This window comes from Pygoscelis adeliae, unplaced genomic scaffold (assembly GCF_000699105.1).
Source record: "Pygoscelis adeliae isolate BGI_AS28 unplaced genomic scaffold, ASM69910v1 Scaffold241, whole genome shotgun sequence".
Taxonomy (NCBI): domain Eukaryota; kingdom Metazoa; phylum Chordata; class Aves; order Sphenisciformes; family Spheniscidae; genus Pygoscelis; species Pygoscelis adeliae.
Genome location: NW_008824056.1, coordinates 473,950 through 491,662, shown reverse-complemented (window position 1 = coordinate 491,662; position 17,713 = coordinate 473,950).

Here is a 17,713-nt window from a genome sequence, read left to right as displayed (position 1 = left end):
CCCTTATCCATGCACTTGTATTTAGTAATGTCAGTAATAGTTAGCCCTGTTGAGACTTTACTACTATGAGTCATCCAACTTTCTTTAATTTTAAAGACATGCAGAACTGTTTGGATGTCCCAGATTGATACCAAAAACTCTTCAGTCTTGGTAACAACCTCATTTATGCTCTGGAGAAAAAAAAAAAAAAGAAGAATTGAGCATGTATCTTTTATTTATTTTGAAATACCATTAAGGTCTGGGGCTAAAAACAATGATGTTGTCTAATAGTGATTAAAACTATTGGTCTGCAGAAAACACAACTGAAGAATGCAGTGGAGGTACTCACTGGTGCAAAATCCTCCCAAGCTGAAGTGTAGGAACTCCCCAGTGCCACGAGCCATTCCCACGTTCTCCACTGCACAAGCCCAAAGGACAAGGATAGTGTCAGAGCTTTTGTTCTGGATAGATGACAAAATGCAACATTCAGTGTATCTGCAGTCTCTTTTTTCATGTTTTGGATATAGCTGACCTCATTTTGAAAACCTTCATTTTTTTTTTCCCCATTTGATTCATTTTTGCTGTAAGTGTTGACCTTTAGGCAACTTTATTAAGTGGAATCATTTTTCATTTGATCCTGCTTTTTAACACCTTTCTGGTTTACCTGCATTTTCCTCCCCAGGAAAGGTTAAGTAGAGGTGACCTCAATCACATTTTCCTTATTCGCCACTTCACTATGTTCTGGCATATTTTCTATTTTCTGTAAGCTCAGAGTTACAATGTCTGAGCTCGTATTTTCACTTCTTCTCCAAGGGAAATTTATCATTGCTGATCTCATTTAGTTTGTGTAATAACACAAGATCTGTTCTTATGCAGCTCTTACATTTTCATCTCTATAGCTTTCCAAACTTCAGTAAGCCCATGTCCTTGGTCACTATTATAATCACTTCTAGAACAATGTGACTAACAAAAGGATTTGTTTGTAAATGCATTTTTAACACTGTACTGCAGCACAGTTCATGGCAGTTCAGCACACAGAGTCTTTTGTGACAAGCTTCTTTTATGTGGTGGTTCATGGAGTTATGACTATTCATCATCATTGTTATTTATTAAATTAAATGAGTAAGTAATGGCTGCATTTAGTAATTAATGTAATTTAATGCAGTAATGCTCAGTTTACTTTAGCTGTGTTGGCTGGCACTGAATTTGAAAGCTTCATGGTTAGGAAGCATAGAAAGACATTGTTTCAACAGCTAAAAAGTTTCAGATTTGTTTCTTGTACCTTTAGGGTAGTTCTCTCTTTCCTATCTGTTCAAAAGATAAGAAAAGATATCCTGCACTTATTTATACTGTGGGGCAAAGCCACCTCAAGCCTCCTTCATGGTAAAACCAAAGGGGTCAGCGTACACTCTGCATTTACCTTAGGACAATATATTTTAAGCACCTTGAGTTAAAAGTGAAAGCAAACAACAAAAATAAAAAATCTACATCTTTTTTAGCCTTGAAGAGTGACAGGCTCATAGACCATCAGGAATCGGAGAGCTGTAATAAAACTGAGACTTTTATTAGTATCAAGAGAAGCGAAAAGGTTGAGAGGACAGAGCAGGAGACGGTGCCCTGGTCAGAGAAAAACAGCTTTTCTTTGGGACATTTTTGGTGTGTTGTGGTCCCAGGAAAATGTGTAAGAGCATCTAAAATGTGAAACAAAAAATACTCTTAAAAATATGGATATGTATGATTAAATACATATACATACACATATTTATTTGCTTGAAAGGGATATGAATGGAGATAAAACTGCTTGGCTGCTGGTCACCAAATGTAAACAGTGAAAACTAGTTTTTGGCCTTTGCAGACACAGGACGAATATGCAACTGCAGCACAGCATCTAAGTTAATATGCTACAGCTTTCCTAAATAACCTGATTTGTTCTTTGAGTTTTTGGCTATTGAATGGGCTTGAAAAACATATAGCTGTAACCACTGAAAACTGTATGAAAAGGTCTTCTTGCAAACAAGGACAATGAAAAGATAAAATGGTGAGAGGAGAGAATGAGATGGACAGCTGTTATCAAACATGTCTCTGCTTTGACACCCATAGACATGATTTTCTTCAGCAGTTTGAAAAATTTATTTTTTCTCTTTTTCCTTCTTTCATGTAAATGTTGGACTGGTTTTGTGTGTGCTGCAGGAGGAAGGAATGAAGCAGCTTCTCGCTGGCAAACAGCTTGAACGCTGTTAAACAGAGAAGCCCAGCAGAGAGGAGAGGGATGTACTGACGTTCGCAGTGTAGCAACTGGCAAATAACGTGCATCAGCTAATCCGAGCTCAGAGCTGGTACCATGGCATCCTGTGTTTAGCAAATAAACTGATTAGGTGAGTTGAAAAATGAAACAAAAAACAATAAATGTAAAGGACATTTCCTAACCAGAATGTGAACTGCTGGCAGATATCAGTTACTGTAGGTGCAGACCAGCCTATCTGGGGAACTACTGTCTCAGTATGATTTGAAATGAAATTGTATTTGCATTTTTAAATAGAATAATGAATATGTACATTTCCAAAAATATGAAAATTACCTCCTAATGCATAATTGGGTAGTCTAAATGAAACTAATAATTTAATGGAAAGTGCAACTTTAACTAGGCCTTTTTTAAATTACGTATTACAGGAAAAATTCTGACAATATACATTGTGTATGAGAGTTTTGGCTGCTATTATGATGAGTCCTGAGTGTGATTTTCTGTTGAAAAGGAGCTTCTGTTTCTTCTCTAGATGACAGCTTTCTAGAAGAAATGAATTAGATGGGGTGCAGACTGATCATTGCATATAGTAGAGATTTGCATTTATACCGCTTTAATTTACAAGTTTCATATTGTTATGAAATTTAGATGTCCCATTCACAAGATAGAGTACATGTCAAAAATGCATTGAGGTATCTTTTCATATTATGCTGTTCATACTCTGATGTAAGAAAAAAAGCTACTGTTTAATGTAATGCCACCACTTTGTACTTAATGGCTGTATATCTGCATTCAAATCATGCAAGGATTATTTGTTTTCTAAGGCCTGCTTCTAGTTAAGCAGGCTGTCAGAAATTTTATTGAATATCTAAATACCAAAATAGTTAGAAAACGTGTGCATGCAGCCACCATTGACTCCAACTTAGCCAAATTTATGAAGTTTTGATTATAATCGATGCAGTTTAATCAGAATAGCCATATCTGAATTTGTCCTTGATATTCAAGAGCAATTTTGGCCAAAAGAGTTGATATAGGTAGAGAGTCAGACATGGATAGAAAGAACAATATGCTTTTAATCTGTTTGTTTTGAAAGCAGCAAAGTAAAAATTCCATAATTTCTTTACACAGAAAAAATGAGAGATTCCTAGGAGTGCTTATGTCTCAAAAAGCTCAAAATGGGCATTGTAAAAATAAAATAGCAAACACACTTAACACTAGCTTTTCCCCAAGTGACAGTTTTTTGTGTCTGTATTTCATCTATTTAAAAAACCTCTTTAATTTTTCCACTCTCTCACATTGGAGGAACTGCAATCATTAATGATATATCAGAAGGTTGCAAAATTTTCATATAGTTTTTAGACCTGAAGGATAATGGATGTTTCAAGAAACAATACTAAAAGCTACTTGAAAGAAAGAATTAAAAATAAATAAAAGAAAAAAGATGAGAGAAGGAACCTCCCCTGTGAATTTATGTCCTTTTGATTTATCTGGATGGAAAAACTGAGTTCTTGTAACAGGAGCAAAAGGACTTTGAATGACTCCTGAGTTAACCTCAGGATATTCTGAATTTCCAGTGGTGAGTATATGGGAGGGAACATAAGAACTTGTTGACTGTTAAAAATAATCTTCTGCTTTTTCTTTTAGTAATGGCTGGTCTTCATTGTATTTTCTCTCTTTGCTGTTTTCATCAATACATGCAAGATTCAATTACTCCCGGGAAGAAATTATACTGTAATAGCTTGGGGCTTGAGTATCTTAAAGATATTTGTATAACAAATGACTGATTGAGGCATTTGTAGGATTTAGTAAAGCACCTGTGCAGATTAGGTACGTAACTGCTATAGTTTAATGTCCTCAGAGCTACAGCTGATAAGTAATAATGTTTCCTTCAGCCATCCCTAAACATGCATACAGCTGATAGGTTCCAAGCTATCTACTTCTGTAAGGAATTTCTTGCTTTGTCATTTTAAGTTTGCTGTTTAGCCTCCTACACAATGAAATTTGGTACTGTCTTGTTGACTCTGCATTAATTGGTATTGGTTGGCTCATTTGGAGGCAGACCAGCAGTGCGTGTGATATTTTCTAGATACAAAGACCATTTCTCACCTCCCTCATTTACTTTTGGTGGCAGGAATACAGGCTGCGTATGGCTATCAGTGTGCTTGGACAAACCCCCTACCTTTCTGCCCGTTTTCAATACTTTTAAAAAAGAATCATTTTATTATAATAAAGGAAATGACATTTCCACCAGCCCTTTCTAAGCAGATGCCCTGCAGGGAGCTTCAGGACATTTGATCTAGAGGTAGTTAATTTGTGCTGGCTTTTGCCTCTTCTTTGTCCACTTGCTCCTAGTTTGGTTGGACTCCAGTAGTGTCTTGGACCAAGCAAGGCATTTTTTGTGACAGCTGCGTTGCTGCTCTCCCTTGACTCATTGTCCAAACAGTTGACTGCACTTTTGCTTCAGTACAAGCTATAAATGAACTAAAGTTCTTAGTATTTTACATCAATTGTATAATTTGTAATAATGACATATCTGAATGCTTTAATTCCTAAATCAAACCATGCTAATCAAGGTATGAGATACATTGTCTTGCATGTTAAAAATGTTATATCTGCCCCACTCCTGAATTCTGGCATTTGGCAAATTAAACCTTAGAACCCGCAGACTTCTAATAGAGAGTCACTGATCCTTTTAACTCTCTCTCTCCCATCATGGCAGCTTTACCAAACATCTGACTTGCTAATCAGGGTAAAGGATTTTCTTTTCTTTGACTGAATCTTCTTTACTGCGTTTCTAGTCCTTACAAGTAAAATTCATCTCTTGCACTGATGCACCTCTAGTATTGCATAAAGACTACAGAAGCCATAATTTGTGCAATTTCAGAATAATAGGCCTTTGTATGTTTAAATTGTGGCTTCAGTTTGCATACGGTGAGAACCCAAGGAGAACATTATTGTCCTCATCTCTGAAATACAGCTACAATATTTTAGTATTCACGCTGATGCTATTGATTAAATTTGAAGAGCCTGCAACCGCTTTGTACTACATTCAGAATTCCTTTCAAAGTATCAGAGAACTAGTTTATCATTCTTTCCTGGTTTTCATTAATTATTTGAAATCTTCTTCCCTTTCTCCACCCATATGTTAGATGCTTCTTGTTTCCTTCCAATGCTTCAAATTATTCAGACATAATAATTGAATGCCATTACGGTTCAGCTACAAGAATTTTACATTAGCCAAAATATGAAAAACAGATTTATAGTAGTTTATATAAAGCCAGAGATTGTACATTGTATTGACGTGTTGTGTTTAGGGAAAACTTTTACTACTGTCCATTTATGCAATGTAAACTGATTCTTTTACTCACCTCTCATGAGAACATGTTCCATTCAGGGAAATACATTAAAGCTTAAATTATTCAGTGTACTATGCTTTTAATGTTCTGAAATCAAATTCGAATATAGCAACTAAATCCCTTCTTATGTATAACAATGAAATAGATACTAGTATTTTGTCAATAAAAATTATCCTTCATCTAGATTTTTCTGTTTGTTTAGCTTTTACTTTTCAAAGTAAAGTGGGACTTTCAGTTTTCACTGCATCCTATCTTCTGTTTAGGTGTGAGTCTTTAGCCTGAGCTTAGAAAGATATTGTGTTGCTGAAAGAGCAGTATGTTTTTCGTCCTCCCGTTTCTTCACAGTATATCTTGGTATAAAGGACTTGTGTATCATTCTCTTCCATCAACAAGCTTTGTGGCCTATTCTTTATAGTGGACTCAACAACGCTGTTCAAAGTAATAGGAAAAAAATGTGAAGGAAGCTATTAGACTAAAGATAGTTATTTCTTTGTTGTCTGAATAAGAAGTCAGTTCGCTATATAGAAAAGAAGATTTCTGTGTTCTTTATATAGGAACTCATTTACAATTTGGGCTATGTATGTAGATGTAAAGCTGACCTTTCTACGCTGATTTACTGTGTATGAGTAATCAAGGCTCCCTTTTTCTAGTACCCAGTTGGTATCTGAGTTCACCAGAGGTATTGTGTTACTGTAAACTGAAGGCTACTTACAAGAAAATACATAAAACAATTCCTGACCTTCAGGAAAGTATTTCTAGTGAAGGTTATAATTATTTGCTACTGCTAGTAGATTTGAGGTAATACCTAGGGACAGGCATAACAATTTGAGGTTCAATCCTGCTAGAGCATACACAAGTACAACTATAAAAGTTTCTTCTCTAAAGACCTAAAATATTATAGAAATTATACAAAATGAGTATCATCCACATGAGCTAAAACTCTTTGTAATAGCATCACATCTGTGATGTTTTTTTCAATAAAAATTGACTGGTTTTACAGGAGAATGTGCTACAGAGCGTCTGCTCTCGCTTGACAAGGATAATGGCCAAAAGGCTGAGGAGTGACACCTCACATGCTCCCAGACCAGCCTGAGATGATCATGTTGTGGCTTTGGACCTCAACCTTCAGCTGTAGATTTAAAGAGGTTTCCATAGGCAGTTCTAGCCTTTATGGAAATAGCTCACTTTCTGAAAAAAATAAGTGATAATATTTTTTTTTCCTTGCAGACTTATGAGCAGGAGATATTTGAGTCTTAGTCCCTGTATTAGCAAAGCCTCGACGGGGAGCTGTGGCATGGGAAGTGGCGGTTATTTATGTCCTGCCTGTAGTATGCCACAGCAGCTAATTTTAATGAAGAATTTTTGGAGTTACCACTACAAATGTGTTTATTTCATGGGCAGAAGTATTGGGATTCCTGAGGTGAGGGTGTTGGAGATTGGAGTGCTCTGCATGTTGCTGCCATGTTGCAGAATTTGCTGTAATGACTGCCAATTGCTTTATTGCCTTGTTTTTTCTCCTTTCTCTGTTCTTTCATCTAAACAAAATTTGCTGCCCTTGAGTTTCAAAAATTGGTATTTTCCTGTCTAGATTTAACTTTCTCTGCAGAGAAGAGGTGACACTACTGACTCATGTGGTGCCTGTGTTAAACAGATTGCTTGATGTATTTACCTTCATTTACTTGAGCCTCTTACTGTCAGTTTTTATCTTTCTCTGACCTTCTGAGAGTTTATGCATGGTTTCAAAGCTAATAATAACTGCTAAAACAGGCATCTGCTAGAAATCATATGCTGTGCTACAAATCACTCTAGAACAGGTTTGAATTCAGCTGGAAAATTGAGGAAACACTGTTAACTTTATGCAGCCTATTAACTGTCTTCCTATAAGAATAAAGAATATGTTGATTTTATAGGACTGGTTAATGATCACCTTGAAAGAACAGCTTGAGGACAGGAAGACACTTAAAATACACACTGATGGCAACAGGCTTCTCTTTTTCTGATGCTTAGATTTTTTTCGTTTCTAAAACCTAGAGAAAGTACCAGATCAAAACATTTAAATTAAGAATTGTCAGGGAGAACGAGCTACTGCAATTACATGGGGAATCTAAAAAATTGTATATGCTGATTTTAGGTACAGAAGACTTTAGAACTTTGCAGAGCTGAACTGCCTAGTGATCTAGACATTTTTCTTGCAAGCTAGCTCCATTTTTTCTTCAGTTTAAGAAACAGAGAGGAAGAAAAAAATACTTTTAAGACACTGATCATGTTTATGGGGATGAATAAAACATGTAGATACAGGCTGTCTTTGTAATCAAGTCTTCGCACTACATTTGGATATAAAATTCTGATGAAGAGGGTCTTCCCCTCTGGCTTTTCTGTGCTGTGGGAGCAGGAAAAATAATTATCTTTTGTGGAGAAGTATGTGCAAAATACAAGAGCAGAATAAAGAAATATTACTGCAGGGAACTATGGGTCAACAGAGGACAGGATTTGAAGAACTTAGTAGATTCTGCTTCTGAAGAAATGGAAATGCGTTTCTGTAAATAATTCTGCTCTGAGGGTCTTGTAGATGGAGGATTTGTTTGCATTTAGGAAGAGTAGTTTTGTTCTGCCTTTCTATAAGACATGACCCTCTGTGATTAACATGTAAAATTTCCCTAAATTAGTGTTTGGGGACAGTATTTCTTAAAGCCCAATTTACAAATTTTGCAAGTCATGAGCATTTACCTCACTTTACTTACACAGTGAGCTTTACTTACTGTGACCTTGTTTGCATTAAGAAAAAATGTCAATATTTGAGCCCTAGTCCTAAAGAGTTCACAAATCCTGTTCGCAGGGGCCACACACCTAGTCTTGCTGGGATGTCCCAGATGTACTTCCAGCTCTTCTGAGCAACCAGCACCAGTTGTGTGTGGAAGGGGTGGGACAGTAAACCAGTGAGCAGCAAGGAAAAACTGGTGGCTGGCAGGTGGGTCCTCTACATTGGTGCGTGAGGTCTTCTCCTCTTCACCATTTTCATAGCTTTGGGCCTGCTGAGGATGACCTCCCTGGTTCATCCCAGGTGAGCCCTTCCTGCCACAGCAGGAAACTGTTCATGGAGGGAGTGCTCCATTGCATTCTCATTTGGACACAACAGTAGTGGATCAGGGTGGTAATTAGATCACAAAATGTGAATGTGTCTTTAATAAATTGCATGTGCTGTGTGCGGGGCTTGCTTGATCTGATAGGAAAACTGCAGAATCCTTTGCGTAGGATTGTATTTCATATTACTTACCACATATCAGTTTGGAGATACCATAACTTTTGTCTTCATGGCGGATCTGTGTTTGGAGTATTTGCAGGATGGATATAAAGGTGGAGAACTATAATGGCTCTGCTGCAAAGTCAGTGTAGTGTGGTAGAGGCTTCACTCTGCTTTGCAGTCCATTTAAAAATCTTTAGTAACATCTTTGGGCTGTGATTGCTATAATAAGTGTTTATTACATTTAAGAATATTTATGCGGTATGAGAGATGTGAGAAGCAGCAAACTGTTAAAAAATATTTCAAGATTGAGTATATATAAAACAGGGAATGTTTCACTTGATACATTTTGTTTGAATTTGCAATTGATCAGAAGTTTAAACTGTTACAGTGATTAGTGTGCCTCTGGTTCCTTGTTATAATAAATCCATGAAAATAGATAAGTAAAGTGGTACTGGCAGATTAAAACAATCAGAGCTCCCATTCTGGTCACTAAATCTCGAGCAGAGGTTCTTCTCAAATCACAGTGTTTTCTACAGGTGCTTTTTCATTCTTTTTATTTTTTTAAAGCAATGTATTCCTTTTCTTTTTTTTGTTAGTCTCTAGATTACAACTAATAAAACTCAGAAACGATTGCCTGTTTCCCCTTGCTTTAACTTAGTTAAATGATTATCTTAAGAAAAACATTGTACAACGTTTCATGTTCCTTCCTGGATCTGAGGTAAGGACTTGTTCTGCTTTGCAAAAGTATAAATCCAGAATAATTAATGTATTTCCATTTAGCTAAATTAATCCAGGTTTATAGTCACGTGGAAAAGTCTGCTCACTCTGTTGCTGGTAGTGTCAGAGTCGTCAGAAGAAAATGAATGGAAGGAAATCTGGTGTAGGAATGGAGTGTTTGAGGTTTGGGGTTAGAATAGCAAACCCCTAGGAAGCATGTAATAGCAACAGTTACCTTTGGAGTAAAAAAAAGTACTTGAGATAAACTTGTTGGGTTTGGTTCCATGTACGCAAATGTTTTGTGTTGAGACTGAAGAACATAATTGATGGTTGGACTCAATGATCTTAGAGGTCTTTTCCAACCTTAATGATTCTATGATTCTTACAGGATTTATGGCTGTATCTAGAAAGCAGTACCCTTCAGCAAGGATTGGGAAAGCAACTCAAACTTTCTTTTTTTCCTGTGGGAATAAAAACATTTTGCATGGAATGGATTTTATTCTCTTTACCATGGTGTTAAATCCACTGTATATTCAGTATATGATTCTGCACTTATTTTCTTTGTCATGTAAAGCCTACTTGCATGTATGTGTTTCTGGAGGAAAGGGAACTTTATACAGCTACAATTTGTTTTCTCATAAATGTTCCTTTCTCTGGCTCTGGATTTAATGGTGTTTTTCTTCCTGTGCTTTATTTATTTATTTATGTGAAGCTCACAGCTTTTTTCTCAGTCAAATAGGTTTTCAAATGAGATTTCTCTAGGCTGCTATTTTTCTCTCTGTATTACTTTCCTAATGATTTTTTTTTTTTCTAAACCCAGGTTCAACACATTCTCTATTTGCCAGTAAAATACCCTCTCAGAACAAAGTGGGATCTGAATCAGGACTCCAGAGCTTTTCCTTTGGAGGTTAAGAGTCAGAAGCAGAGTTTATTCCCTGGCCTTTTGTAAAGATTTACATTTCTTCATTAGACTGAGCAGATCTTGCAAATCTAAACAGTGTTCCTCTGGCTGTGCTTGCACCATGCCTGATGGAGCACTTCTGAGACCATTTTTTAACATGTCAGAGGCTTAAAGGATGAAATTTTGTATCTGTTTTATCTCATGTACTCAATCAACTGCAGGGTGTCCCATACAGGACATAATAGCTTTTTCTCTATTTTTTTTTTTTTTCATGGGATTTTGATGTGAATGAAAGCAAGATGCCACTTTGGCTGGAGCAGCCACAGAGTTAATAGGATTCACATGAGTTTCCAGATTCATCTCCAAAGTTGTATACACCGAGCTGTGAAGTAGGCTCCCATCTGTTCATGTTTGCTGCACACAGCTGAAATTAGGCCGAGCACTAATAGTGCCGGCAAGAGGCACGTTGCTACAGCCTGTCCTGCTCGGGCTTTCCCACCTGATCCAGTCCATTAGGGTGATGTATTAGAGTGATGGGATCAGGCTCTCTTTCTTCTGATACAGACTGTCTTAAGAAAGGCTTTTTAACAGATGGTAGAGCTGAGGCAAAAACATTTCTAGTAAATGAGAAATGTCAGTAATTTTGGTATTTGCCCCATTTGGTATATGCCCCAACTCAAGGCAAGAAGTTGAAAAATCAAGAAATTTTAAAGACACTAATTACATTACAAGTTTATTCAATTCTGTTAAAATGTTTGATTGAAATAAAATATTTTGACATTCCTACAGTAGAAATATTTCATTTTATTCAACTTATTCAAAGTGCTTCATTGCATGAGAGCTTTCACCAGTTTTGAGCCCTGTGTTTAGGGGAAAACATCAACCCACTCAAATTCTAGTGATAACTTGGAGCACTGGGTATCTAAAAATACCCTTTTGGTACACGTGCAATAGCATATTTCTTTCTTAGCTTTTTAGCAGAGGAATTGTGCGATTCTGCCTCAGGAGTGGAGATGGCCGGGAGGCTGTAGGGTGCCAGAGTATTACTAGAGAGCTCAAGCAGGAGACAGAGGTAGAGCTCAAGTGGGAAACTGAGGTACTTTGATGCTGGTTTAAAATTTATAAAAAAAAAAAAAAAAAAAAATCCCTGTGAGGGCTTTATTCTGATAACGACAGGTATTTGTTGCTGTAGTTATATGAAAAGTTTGTTTTACTGCAAACATTCTAGGAAGCGGTGCTGATGACTGCTTGCTCATGGCCTCCTTGCAGACTTTTACCAGAAGCTGTTAACTGCAGGTGCACTGAGACCCTCTGTCCACCTGCCACTCAAGCAAGATTTGATACTGCAGCATTACGAAAGTTTTCACTGCACATGCTCTAAAACATGTTGGCACTTCTTTACTTGTGCTTAGTACTGGCTTTTGGTGGAAATTGGATCAGAAAGATTATTGGTGTAATGTGTCTGAGAGTGCCAGCAATGCTGAATGCTGCCGTTAAACGCAGCTCCATTTTCTTTGTTTCAGTCTGTTGGCAGTGACTCTGTCAGCTGATTGTATTCAGCATTGTTCCTCCTGTTTCTCAGGGTACATTTATGCTTTTTAATTTTTTTCCTGTATTTTTTTTTTTGTTCTGTGCAACAACTGTTTAAGCAGCAAGTTTCTCTTGGTAGGGAGGTAGGGAGCTGGGTACTAACCATGTAAAAGCAGAGTCATTGCCATTTACAGTCGTAGCAAAGCATCCCCTGAGCATTGTGGAGACGAGGGAGGGTGCTGATGGGAAATAATATGATAGTTGTTTAATGAAATAACAGCAAATGAGGGATGAGGAGATACAGCTGGTAAATGGATCTAAATCATAAGAGATATGGATGCCAGCAGGGTAGGACAGCCCATGACACTAATTTACCAGTGGTTGCCACTGGTGTGTATATACCATGTATTTATGGTTGCTGTGCATGAGAGCTATTGTCCCCCAGTGCAGGAGAGTGGCAGCTCTATGGGTGTGAGAATTACTGCTTCTAGGAGAAGACGCTGCCATCCAGGAGTGTGAAAAATTACTCAATGGGATTAAGGACAGCCCAGCAGCTTTTATCTGGCTTTAGTGTTATTGCTGAAGTGAGGTTTTTCTTCTTTTGTTTAATTCTTAACAACAAGTTTGATTCAGCAGTGGGCTTTAGATGTATTCACTGTGGTGTTTTGTGATTGCATTTTGTTTTTATCTTGATTACTGCGTGCCCCCAGAGTAATTTTTGTATCTTGTTGCTTCCAGTCCTGCCTCTGTTGTGGATTGGAAAGTTTCTTTTTATCTATTTCTTTTTTTAAAGAGAGAGCAATAAAGTTGGAAAAATATTAGCTATGAGAGGAACCTGACTGAGGGACATTGATGCCTTACTGCCCTGCTTTCCCCATCTCTAGCACTATTGCCCTCTATGGGAGGAATTTTGTCTTATGATGGTTTGCTCAGTTAAGAAAAGGTAAGCCTTGGACTTAGATCCAGTTCCCCATTTTCTCACAGATTTCCCGTTTGATTTTGAGCTGAACATCTGGGCTGTATCAATGAAAGTAAGATGCAAACTCCTCTGGGAAGCTTGGCCTTAGCATGACGTTCCTCAGTTCTCTGTTCTTTAAAAAGAAATAGCAATATTACCCCATTTCAGAGAGTGTTGTGAGAATAGATGCATGGAGAGATTTGAGATGCTCAGATACTACAGCAGTGTGAGCCATGCAGGAGAACGGAAAAGGCTTTTATATGTTTGTCTCAGCTTGTGTCTTGTAACAGATTCCTGATAATTAGGTTTTCTATTCAGCTGTTTTTTGATAGGGTTCTAACCTGCCCATCATTCTTTTCTTTGTTAACATACATTTTTTGCTTTTTGCATGCCTTCTATGTCTTTCCTTTTGCCTTCCCTTCACTTATTAATTACCCACTTGCACTGTGTCTTGTGCTGAAATCTACTGGGAAATTCTTTGGATTTTTTTAATATTTACCTACCAATAAATTGTTCTTCATTTAGTGATATGATCAATGTCAATTCTTTGATCAGCATCGATTCTTTGATCATTCAGTATCTTACTACATTCAGGAGCATTTAGATTCTATTTAGCAAAATCAGTGTGCTAAGCTTCAGATTCCTATCATGATCCAGTTTTCTGATCCTGTTATCTCCTTGGATACTCTTCTGCTGGAATCTTCTACTATGACGATCATTTATTATCTGTTTCTCTCTTGTTTGTTAACTGCCCTCTCTTTGACTTAAATATTTTCAAAATACTTCAGTTGTACTAAAATTTTTCTCCATGAGAGGTCTAGTGTGATGAGACTATTCACTTAAAGAGGAAGAAACAGCTTCATCATAGTGGGGAGAGGAGCGGAGAGCTCAAGCTCAAGTAAACCTACAGCTTAAGTCATCTCATCAGTTTAAAATTGAAAGAGTTGAGGAGGCAGATGAAATAGTAGGACACAATGAAAGAATTGCTTGTGAAAGTATGAGCTGAGTTCAGCAGATATGCTATTCGGAACCATTCTTTTTTTTCTCTTATCCCCGGTGGTGTACACTTAGAAGAACTTAAATTTTGCCTGTTCACAGTATTTGGATATATCTTCAAAACCTCCAATAAGAAACACTTACAACCAATGCTTGGTTATAATTATAACCAAATCTTAACATTTCTGGTCTTTGCCATCATTGGCAATACTACTGTCTCCACTGCTTCTGTTTAACAACATAAACTTCCAGCTTGTGTTCTCTCTCCCAGTGTCTCCCAAAGTCTGGTACACAGCAGGTTGCTGCTCCAAAGACTGTAGCTTCTCTTCCTGCATTACTTCAGCAACTCAATAAATAAGAGAGATGCCCTGAGTGCATTATAATCTCACTCTTTTGGCAATTACTGGTTTTGAAACTGCAGGTGACTTCAAAAATAATCACCAATTTTTAATTCAAACCATCATCTTCCATTATCTTTTTCCTCAGTTTCTGCAGCTTTAAAATATCTCCATCTTGCTATAAACTCCTTTTTAAAAGATACCATTTTAGTTACTGTTGAGAAGGAAGAAATCCTCAGGCTCAGTACCAAAACCTAATCCCTTCTTCACTGGCAAGCCTGCCTACTTATCGCCAGCTTGAATCACCTGCAGTCTTTGGGAAACAGCTGACCGCAACCAGCCCAGCCCGGGGTCCTCAGTCCTGCTCTAGCAATGCAGTAGGAAAAGGAAATGTGTTTCCTTGTAAAACCCAGTGGGTGAATGAGGCTTTGTCTAGACTATCTTTACAGCCATTGTGTGTAGTAGGGGAGCCTGGCAGTGTCCTGTGATGGGCAAAGCAGCAAGCTCAGAAGTCCTGTGGGTCTTCACTCTCTCTCTCTCTCTCTGTGTCTCTCTCTGTGAATAATGTAACTTCATTGTGTTTTCCTTCATACATATAACAGCAGAAGAGCATCCCTTACAAAGCTGTAGGGGAAATTTGCTAACATCTTTGCAGCCTTGAAAAAGAAAAAAAAAAAAATCAAGTGTATGTCGTATTTGTAGATGAATTTTTCTTTGTTCAAATATATGACAACCCTCTCCAAATATTGTCTTTAAGTTACATACTGTTCCCAGTTCAATATTTCCATGTCTGTGAATTGGACCTTATATTTCCTTCTAGTTCATTTGCTGCTGTGGGCAATGAGATTGGTGCATTTTCTGATTTTTTTTTTTTAACTAAGTTTGTAATATGTTGGCCTCCTTCAGGTTCTTATTCTGACAATATGATATTTGTCCTTATTTCTAGAGTGTCCCAAATTGCTCATAGAGTCATACCAATATAATTTTGCTTTCTATTCTATTCTGTATTTATATCCTTCTTTAGGGCACTATTATTCATGCTCACAGGTTTTAGTGTTACATTTTTGCTGACAACTCCCAAATCTATTTTTCAGTACCTACTGACCCAGTGATGGCTCTCCCTTTGCTGTGTGATTGTCTTCATGACATTCCAGTTTGGAACGGATGTCATCAAACTTTCTCAAGTTGAATGCAGGCACGAAAGAATTGTAGCTCGAAGAGCTGTCTCAGTATTACTTTCTATCTATGTTTCTTATTTGCCGTTGACTTTGATGGATGCATGCAAAGTCTTACATGCTTTACTGTAAGATCTGTAACTAATAATCATATATATATGATTATTACTGTTTTATCATGGAGGTCTTAATAGCAATTAAGTGTTACAGTAGATGATGCATAATCATACATAACAGGGACTTACAATATAATTCTTATAATCAAATTAGTGAAGTTAGACAACTGGAATAGGTACAGTGGATAAGGATGATGACCAGGCACCTGTCCTATTAACAATGTGTGTCTGTTGTGAAGACCAGTTCAATATAAAACTTTAAATAACAGTATTCAGGAAACCTTTATGGACACATAAATTAAGTACCCAAAGTCACATGCCCAGCAGTTTATGTGAATGCCCACCTCCCCCTTGGCAGCTGTGAACCAAAAGAGAAGTGGCATCTGCAGAGCCTTGCAGAAATACCTGTAAAACCAGGAGCTCTGAGAGGAAACAGTTGACCTGCCATCAGAGAAAATCACAGACTAGTTCATATGGAATTGTATTTATGGTAATATGAAGCACTAACCAATATGCTTAAGATGCATAACAGTTAGTGGAAACTTTGCAAAGTGTCATGAAAGATTGCCTAGAGCATGCAGGTCACTGGGATTTGACATTTTAGGGAGAGACAAGGTAGCTGGTTCTGTGTGACTTCATTCATAGTAATTTAGAAAGAGAAGTTTCATGAATGTTACTTTTTAAAATACCTTGCTTTAAAAAACTCCACAGTTTTAGTTTGTAATGTTGAGGTGATTAAAACTAAGTTCTACTTTATGATTTCCTGTGTGGTTAAATCCTGAATAGACAATAGTTTTCTTTAAATTTTTAACTTTGCTTCAGTCTTTACCCTTATCTTCTCTTCTACTGATCTCTCTCCTGTATCTCTCAAGCCTGTATTATTAATGGAGAAACATAATTCCTTATCTCATCACACTCCTATTGAAAGACCTCTCTGCTGACGTCACTGAAAAGAAAAGATTGATCTAATGCTTATACCCTTTGCTTGCATAGTAATTTGCTCTATCTGGGGGTTCTCTTTGGTTTCTCAAGTCTGGGTTTTACATCTAACTCCTTTTGAAATGGAGCTGCTACATTCATATACTTCACTTGTCTGTTCTTTAGATGTTTACATTGTACTTCTGAACATCCAAGTCCAGGTTTCATTCAGGCTTTAAAATATTTGAACACAATTTTCAGAGCGGCTTCAAATCAATCCACTGTTGGAACACCAACATAGGCCCAATCCAGAAATTTTTATTATCCAAAGAATTATGCTTAAAATTAAGAACACCTCTGCCAGTGGTAAAAAGTTGAATGGCAAAAGGAGTTAGACTCGAGAGGTGAGAGGTTCAAGGTGATTTTACCCTGTTATTCTGAGGAGACCTGGAGGGCAGATGTTATGGCTTGCAAGAACTGGCCTTGTTATCCTCATCAAAACCTGGAGTGTTGACATGTGTAAGCAGATCACTGGAAGGTAGGGGGAAACCACTTAGTACCTGGAAAAAGTCTACAGAAGAGCTTTTCTCTCACCAATGCCAGCGAATATCATTGCTTTGGAGATGTTCCTACATGGACAGGGGGCCTCATTGGAAGGGGACCCAGATCATGGAGGGGTTCTCCCTCCTGTTGCAGCAACATATGGATTTGCAACGAGGAGGAGTTACTGAACATTCAGCCTTGTTGATGGCATTCACATACTTCTCACCTTCTTTGATTTTAATCTTTGGGTATTTTTTCATTTACTTTTTGTCTTCTGACCTGTTTGTTTAATTTTTTGAATTTTCATTGAGTATTCCCTAATTAGATTATTTTTTTTTTTTAGATACTCTCTGTAGCTGCATGTTGTTTACAAGGAGGATGTTGAGTAAAGAACACTGGATGCCTTTTACCTTTTTAACCTTCATTTCTTGTATGTTAGCTTGTATTTCTCTGGAGTTAGTTGTTTAATGAGATATCTTCAACCACACAAGAGTTCAGCTTTCATCATTTAAGACTAAACATTCATCACCCCTGCGAAGCCACAGTAAACAAGCCAGTTCTGGTTGTGTTGAGTAGCTGTAGGAGTGGAAATCTCCCAAAATGGTAACAAAATATGCTGTTTTGTTCAATTTGGTATAAATTAATTTACTAGTATACTTAACACTTTACTTTCTCTGAGATAAGTTATAGCCCCTCTGTC